The sequence below is a fragment of the Enoplosus armatus genome, chromosome 11 (assembly GCF_043641665.1).
Source record: "Enoplosus armatus isolate fEnoArm2 chromosome 11, fEnoArm2.hap1, whole genome shotgun sequence".
Taxonomy (NCBI): domain Eukaryota; kingdom Metazoa; phylum Chordata; class Actinopteri; order Centrarchiformes; family Enoplosidae; genus Enoplosus; species Enoplosus armatus.
In genome coordinates this window covers 1,408,446-1,416,157 of record NC_092190.1, presented here as the reverse complement: position 1 = coordinate 1,416,157, position 7,712 = coordinate 1,408,446, and positions in this window count along the sequence as shown.

Sequence of the window (7,712 nt, the reverse complement as noted above, 5' to 3'; positions counted from 1 at the left end):
GTGCAGGTGTGGCAGGTGAAGGACCGTCTCGTTGTTGTGTCGCTCATCCTGGACTGGACCAACAGGCCCAGGTCTGGGTTCTTTCAATGGACCTGGTCCCGCCCAGGTGACGTAGCCGCTCTCTGTGCGTAGTTCTGTCGCTGTTGCAGTGATGTGAAGACCATCCACACCTTTCTGCTGATCCACAACATCACTCCGGTTTGGAGGCGTTCTCAGTGTCCACTTTGGAACTTGATGTTTTGATGGTGAAAGTCACGTTTCTTTTGTATGTCAACTGTATGGAACTGTTCTTTTTTTTTTTTTCCCCCCTCCTTGTTTTACAAATCAAAGTAAAAAGAAAATCTGGAGATGAAAGCGTTTCCCATGTGTGTGAGAGTTTCATTTCAACAGGCCTCGTTGACCTGGCAGGTCTGGATCATGTTCTGGATCGCTGGAGGTTCCAACAAGTAAATGACAAAATACGTTATAGTTCATCAATGTGCATCAAATTCTACATGTACTCTGGCTTCCTGGTTATGTTTTGCTCATGCAAAAGGCTCATCTTGGTTTTTAGAAACCTGGATATAAGACCTTATCCCAGTCTTACCTGGACGTGCTGGATTGCTCTGATAGAAACCAGAATACTGTAGCGCCTGATCCTGGTCTCTGAACAGTCTGGCCCTTCGCCCTTTGGCCCAGGCAGACCCTCAGAAACCTTGACACTGCCGAGGTCACGTAAACAGGGATGTGACTTACCAGGTTTAACTTCATTTGGTCCGCTTCATTGCCGTCACTTCCTAAAGTAGGAAAGTCCGCTCGGGTGGCGTCCTCGCCGATTTCGCACCCTGCTGAAAGCTGAAAGGTGGTTACCCCTGCTGTGCACAACCCAGCTCTTCTGTTTAGGCCCCAAGTCTTTGAAGTCCCCGGACCCAAATCTCTCCCCGGCACAGACCCCCTGAGACTTGTTGCAGCGTCACGCACCTGAAAGCTGGCGGCCAGAATCGGCATCAACATGCAGAAAATGAACTGACGCGGTTACTGTAAAACGCCCCCTCATTCGTCTGGTGGGAGGGCTCTCCACGGCCCTCTCTGGCATATTTATAGTGTATCAATCTTCGTTTTTTATTTCTTGGTCGGAGAAAGTTTTGTCCCCTACAGTCTGAAATGTAAAAAAAAAAAAAAAAGAAGAAAAATCCAAGCTTTGTTCAGCTGTGTAAACTGACTTACGTGGCTCACAAACACACCAGTGATCCGTCAACACACACCAACTCTCCGGGGCTCCCGAAAGTGTTCATGTGGCAGTGCGAGCATTCGAGGTTTTATGGTTCAGCTGTACAAAGAGACTCAGGTCTGGATGTCACTCGGTCACTGTGTCTCAGGTGGATCATTAGAGCATTAGAGGCTGATTGGAATCTGATCGGATTCTCGCCAGATGTTTGAAGAGGCGTGAATGCAGCCGTCTCTCTCTCAGACTGATCTGAACTCCTCCCGGTCTGTGCAGGCGCTGCATCACCGCCTCCCTCTGGACTGGAGGAGGCCCGACCCTGACTGACGTGAAGCCCGGAAAATCAAGACAAGATCGCAGTGAGGTTTGTGATCTGACCAAACAGGGGACCCGCACGTGTGGCGACGACAATGTATTTAAAAAGCATCTGGATTTTCTATGAGTCAACCGATCCTACATTTCCCGCGATGCAACCGGTCGGCGTCCCAGTCAACGAATCCTTCCGCGCAAAATCAGCAAGCGCTCCTTTAAGACGACGGCAAAATGATGCAGAAGAGAGAGACTGTTAAGGACCAAAACTCGGGTAACTGTGTTGAAACGATGGCCAGCCCTGGTCACTGATCCAGGCTCAAACCTGTGGCGCTGTGTACTGCGCAGAACAAGCACCGGGCGGTCTCGGCTGCTCCCGAATGTCGCACATGTTTTGATGTTTTGCGGTGAATCTTTGAACGTCAGAAAGAGCTGCAGACGTGACAGAGTTTATTCAGAGCGAAGGGCCGAAGTGGCATTAAAAAACATTCAGATCACTGATGAATAACGGAGGCAGCGCCGCGGCTTTTTACTGAAATAACCCCCGTCTCCTGTGCGTCATCGCTAATGATTCACTTTCGGACTGAAATAAATTCGGAGCTCCACGTGCACAAGCTGGAAGTGGTGATGAAAATTTGGGAGGAGAGAGAGAGAGAGAGAGAGAGAGTCTGATATTGTACTAATCTGATTCGCCCACAGCAAGTACTGTCAAACCATCCAATTTGTCTTTGTGAAGAAATTATCTTTGCCCCATCTGTCTTCTGCTGTTTAAAATAGCACAAGCCGAGAGCTGTTCACACACACACACACACACACACACACATACACAGCAGAGGTTTGAGCCTGAAATATGAATAATATGAATATTTGTTGCTTAAAAAACGTTGGTCCATTTATGGCAGTGGCCAACAAGCAACACATGTATGTGTGTGTGTGATCCTTTACTTCTATCGTTGTGAGGACCACGATCAGTTGAAGACCGTGTGAGGACTTTATGTAAGGCGAGGGCGTCTTTATGAAGTGAGGACAGTTTATGAAAAGTGACGACACTCGAAAAGACGGACATTCTGAACAGGCCGGCTGCTGAGTCTCAGTAAACACCTCAATCTACATGTGCTAACTACAGAAGGTGTGTGTGTGTGTGTGTGTGTGTGTGTGCGTGCAGGCTTTGTGTGCAGACATTTTTACAGACATTAGTAAAATGTAACTGATTGCATTTTCCAAGTGAAGTGACCAATATTGTTCATCATCAGAACAAGACGAAGTGTGTGTGTGAGGCTGTCCTTAAAGACGAAGTGTGTGTGTGAGGCTGTCCTTAAGTACAACAGTGCTCTTAGTTAAATGCTAACGTTTGCTCACGGTGTAAATGCTAGCATGCCGATGCAAAGCAGGTGTAATGTTTGGTAATGTCAGTGGGAATGGTAGTCCGTCCATCACTTCTTACATTTTTCAGTCTCAAACGAAGACGGACGGACAGTCGCTGATATAAATAAATAAATACTGATGGAAATGAACTCCTCCAACTTTGTTTATTAATAGAAAAATAACGCACATTCACAGGAAGTCCTGATGTTTGTAAAAACCTGCAGAAATCAACTGGCTCGTTATGCAGTAATTGGGTTGACTTAAATATTTCTGATATGCCCCCCCCCCCCCCCCACACACACACACACACACACACACACACACACACACGCTGTGAAACTAATGGCCGTGTGTTTGTGTTGAGATCAGGAAGGCTGTGAGTTTATAATCCTCTGGGTGGGTCATAATCCATCGGCCTGCTTTCTGTGAGAGCAAATCCCGTCGTGAAATGTCAGTCGGCATGACTGCTCTGATTGGTGCACCTGCTGCTCCACACACACACACACACACACACACACATCATTACCCTTTAAATACACACATATTTCCTCTTTTTTTAAGCAATAAATTATTCAAACAGGCAATCATTTAAATATTCTCCACTCCCAAAAAACACACACAGATGAGGCAAAATCAGCCACAGACAAGAATTTTCACGAGCAGCGTTTATCAAATACTTGACTTCCCGGGAAACTTTTGAAGCCTTTTAACCTCGGCTAACTGATGCTGACCGAGTAGGCCGTCACTTGTTCGTCCAAAGTGCACGAATCAGAGCGTCCTTCCAGGCTTCCCTCGGAGGTTCGGCCGTCTCAGTCACTCGGCTGTTATCGGAGTAAAAAGTTTCGTTTTTAAGTGGTTCCGGTAAGCACGAGGTAATTAAAGGATTCCTCACAAATCCCTCCGGAGATAGGCGTCGGCAGAAGAGGGGATTAATTACAAATCAGAGAGGGGAAGGAGGGAGGACGTAGATGAGAGGACACACAGAATGGGGGGGGGGAGGAGAGGTGAGGAGGTGGTAAAAAAAAAATTAAAAAATAAATGAAGAAGAGGTGAAGGAGGGGAGACGATGACGGCACAGCAAAAAGGAGAAGGAGGAAAAGAAAGAGGGAGAGGTGGTGTCATGAAGGAGGAGAGAGCAGGACTTCACTCCTCTCTCCTCTGTCCCCCCTCCCGTCCTCCCATCACTCCTCTCTCCCCCCTCCCGTCCTCCCATCACTCCTCTCTCCTCCCCTGTACCCTGTGTTTACAGCGATGGACGTCTCTCCCACGATCTGAACATAACACACAAGAGCATGAGGACAACAGGCAAGAGTCTCTCAGCGTCGCGTCCTGAATGTAAAGAAAATTTATTAAAGAAAACATTTCTCTTTATTTCCAAGTTTTAAGCCCAGTCAAACCAGAGAGAGCGGCACGGTGGACTACTAGCGGAGCAACTACTGCAGCTGGCCAGCTAACCGCTAACACACTAGCCAGCCATGCTAAGGCTCGTCAATCACAAAAGCTCTCTGGACTGTTCTCAGGATTCATCATCATCATCATCATCATCATCATTTGGTTCAGTAAAGAGGGGAAAGACCTGGGACAGCTGTGGACATATTTGTACCACTGCTTCCTGTCTCCGTTGTGGAGCCATTTATACTTTTGACAGAGGAACGTAAATAAAACTGGATGGTGACGCACGGCTAATAAGCGATGATAACATCCTCCATTTTGGCTCCCCATTCACTAAAGTACATCTGATTTCCCAAACAAATTTGCAATCAACGAAAAACCAATCGGCCACTGAGGGTCTGGGGGCCCCTGAGCCAGCTAATCCAGTCCTCGCAGACAGAGAGACTTTCTGTCAGCATCAATAACATCCTAATGTACCGATGCTGCAGGAAACCACTGGAATAATGTTTGGTGACATGCTAACATGCTAACCTGAGCTGGCGAACATGATGAACGTCACATCTGGGGAACATCAGCTATCATGCTAACATTGTCATTGTGAGTCCTTTAGCGTTTTGATGTTAGCTGATTTTGCTGTCAGTGCAGCCTCACAGAGCTGCTAGCATGACTGCATGACTCTTGTTTTTGGTGAAAACTGCGTCATTATCACTGTTGCTAGAAGATTCCCTTGCTTGTTTGGGGCAGAAAGATAAAAAGGGTGATGAGGTGGTTAACATCGGCCGTTTTGCTGTCAGCCCTCCAACATGGCGGCACTCTGGGTCCGCTGATGGCTCCTCTGACAGTCTGACAGGCGGCTATAACATCCTGAAGTCACGGAACAGACACTCGGCTGATTATCTTCCATTTCCTGTCGGCTCATTTCTCAACCTTCGGTGAACAAACAGCTCTCACAGCTTTGACGTCGACGGCGGAAGATTAGCTTCGACGCCTTATGGAGCGTTTGTTCCTATCTCGTTCCTCCTTCAGGCAACAATCGGCTAATGAATTCCACCTCGCTTCGCGCAGCGCCGTGAGATAAATTACTATTGTACCTGGAACTGTGAGTTTATCAAAAGCTTTTTGAGGTCAAATATCGACTCTCTGCGCACCTTCAATGAATCCCCCGAGGCCACGTCTTTGAGTAAAACTATATATCAAGAGAATAAACCAGAGGGTGTGTTGGCAGGGGAAGATACCACAAAATTGATCGCAAACGTTTCATTTGTTTACTGTCTCCTGATCCTTTTCTCCCGGTCTTTTCCCCCGAGGAGATCCAACAGGGATTCCACTTTATATTTGCCTCGGCGTTCAGGCCCTGCAGGTGTATCGATCACCGCCTGCATGTGTGGTTTTACTCCGTCCCTCACACACACTCGGCAGGAAGCCGATGTTTCTGACTAGATTCACACTATTTTACTAGTTTCTTCAACGCTCAGAGAGGATCGCACTTTAAGTCAATATCGAGCGCAGATAAACAATAGATAATACTAAATGAGCGAGACAGCTCATCTGTGACGGATACCGACGCCGAACCAGCTCCGAAATGCGTCGGAATGTTCGGAGAGTTTAGCAACTGTAAAAATTCATCCATGCAAAGCAGCCGACATGCGACTGGCTGGTGATGCCAGGCTGAGGATGAAGATTGGATCTCATTTGCACTGAGTCACTTCACGCGACTTCAGATCAGCTCCCATAAAAGCTGCGTAGACGCATCCGAGACGCATTCGAGGCTGCCCGAAACCCGACCGCTCAAACCGCCTCCGGAGTTCACGGGCTCGTGCTGAAGTGGACCAAGTCTGTTCTTCTGTTCCTCCAGCAGCAGCAACAAGAAACACTCGAGGCCCGAATTCTTCAGTATAATGGCATCAAATGTTAACTTTCGGCTCAAAATATTTATCAGAATGAATCCACTTCTGTGTACTTCTGCAACGATGGGAGACATTTTAAGCTGCGTCCCCTTTGATTGCAATGAGACCTCGGACGGATTCCTCCGACTTTAAATGTGTTTGAGTGCTGAAACGCTTAATGTTAGAACGACGAGATTCCTGGAAGACGCTCAAGGACATTTTTAAGTGTTGATCACTCTCTTCATGTGAGCATGCTTCCCCCAGAGAGAACTCCTCTTCACGCAGCTCGACTTTTATCATCCGAGGACGGCGAAGAAGCAGGAGGAGGAGGAGGAGGAGGAGGAGGAAGACAGACTGACATGCTTTAATAAAACAACACATAAGCACGAGAAAGAAGAAAGAGCTCGCTTCAATAAACTCTCACACCCACACTCACGCACCCACAGACAGGCATGCATTCACACACACACACACACACACACACAACCAATAAAGAGAAAAGTTTCGCTGTGCGTGTGCCGACAAAATGTTGGTCACTTTTCCTGGAGTTAATTTTAACTTCAGCTCCACCCTGCAACACAGGAACAAAGCAGTTTCTTGCCTCTTCCATGAGCTGCTGATTGATTAAATGTCATGTATGGAGCCATCCAGTACGCACACATTTAAGACCCCCTGCGGGGCTTCTCGCCTTCAGATGCATCAGCCTAAACATTAAAGCGCCAAAGACAGTTTGAACTCACGGAATCGACTCACGGTGAACATTGATTCATTGTTAGCAACAACGAAATGAAGCCTCAAACGACTGCTGTTTGCTGCAGCTGATTTAAATCCTCATTCCAGCTGGTGGAACCAGGGTAAGAACTTCTTCAGCCATTTGGAGTTTGAACATCTTGACGTTGGAGAGACGTCTTCTTATACACAGAACAGCTGTTAGCCACACTAGCAGCACGCCACCACTGATGTTCCACCACTTTGATCAAGACTGAAACAGCTCAACAACAAAATATTGAATGAATTACCATGAGATGTGGTTCAGACCGTCATGTCATGCCCCCCCCCCTCAGGACGAACTGCAATAGCTCTGGTGATCCTCTGACTCCTCGCCTAGCGCGATCATCAGGTCAACATGTTCATGTGTCCAATACTTGCTAATACGTTAGGATGGTGAACATGCTAAACTTCAGCATTCAGAAAAACTTATTTTAACATGGGAAATATTGAAAAAAAAGGTTTTATTTCGTCGTTCGTGTGCTCGAAATGTTCTTTTGAAGACAGACAGACGACATAAACAACTCGCCCGCCTCCTTTGGTGAGATCGATCTGAGTTTGAATGAAAGTTCAGTCCCCCCCACCCCCGTGATTTAGCACCAGATTAAATAAAGCCAGCCATCTTTTCTCCCTGTTTACCCACAATTCATGCCCACATGCTGGCTGACAGACTACAACAATGCTTCATGCCGAACCACAGTGTGCCGACTAAACTGCGTGTTTGAAGCGAACAAAGGGAAAGAGTCAAGAGAAAAAATAGGAGGAAGGATGGGAAGGAAGAAGGAAAG